Here is a 564-nt window from a genome sequence, read left to right as displayed (position 1 = left end):
TCTACCGGAGGCATTGGAAACTACTTGGGAGGGAATCTCTTTGCCTAATTTTGCTCAGAGGTCTCCTAGAGACATGAGGATCTTTTACATGCTGTAAATCTACGACACGGGGACCCACGGCTTAAAGTCCCTCCGGGAGGACTTGTTCCCTGAATTTTTCCGCCCTTAAAAATTCCAGGACCTCCGCCGGGTTTGAACCCGCGTACCCTTGAGTCATGAGGTGGGAACGTTACCCCTAGACTATGGAGGCCGCTTGGCCGACCCCTTACATACGTAGTTATTTAATTTAAAGCAAGCAAATAACAGTACCCAGATATACTTGTGTAGGTATCTGCTCATGCAATGCAGATTTGAGATATAGGATTTCTTTATCTCATTTAATGGGACAGAATAGCTCAGTCAGTGTACTGACTAGACTGTGACCTAGGAATCTGGGTTCGGTTCCTGACAAGGGCAATAAATGTTTCTGTTCCTCAGAGTGCCCTATCTGATCTTGGGCCTAAACATTTCTTGTCCAGTGGGTACTCAGGGCCATTTCAGTGGGAGTACAAAAACCAGAGTGTG

At 46.5% G+C, this 564-nt stretch overlaps 1 protein-coding gene across 2 annotated transcripts in view; it reads left to right on the top strand.

Annotated features, from left to right (window-relative positions):
• The window catches only part of LOC111863877, a 14132-nt gene that overhangs the window by 7593 nt on the left and 5975 nt on the right, over positions 1-564 (top strand). The gene's annotated exons all lie outside the window — the stretch shown is intronic.

Source organism: Cryptotermes secundus, unplaced genomic scaffold, assembly GCF_002891405.2.
Source record: "Cryptotermes secundus unplaced genomic scaffold, Csec_1.0 scaffold1705, whole genome shotgun sequence".
Classification (NCBI taxonomy): domain Eukaryota; kingdom Metazoa; phylum Arthropoda; class Insecta; order Blattodea; family Kalotermitidae; genus Cryptotermes; species Cryptotermes secundus.
Note: the sequence above shows the minus strand (reverse complement) of the source record. Positions and strands in the feature narration are given on the sequence as shown.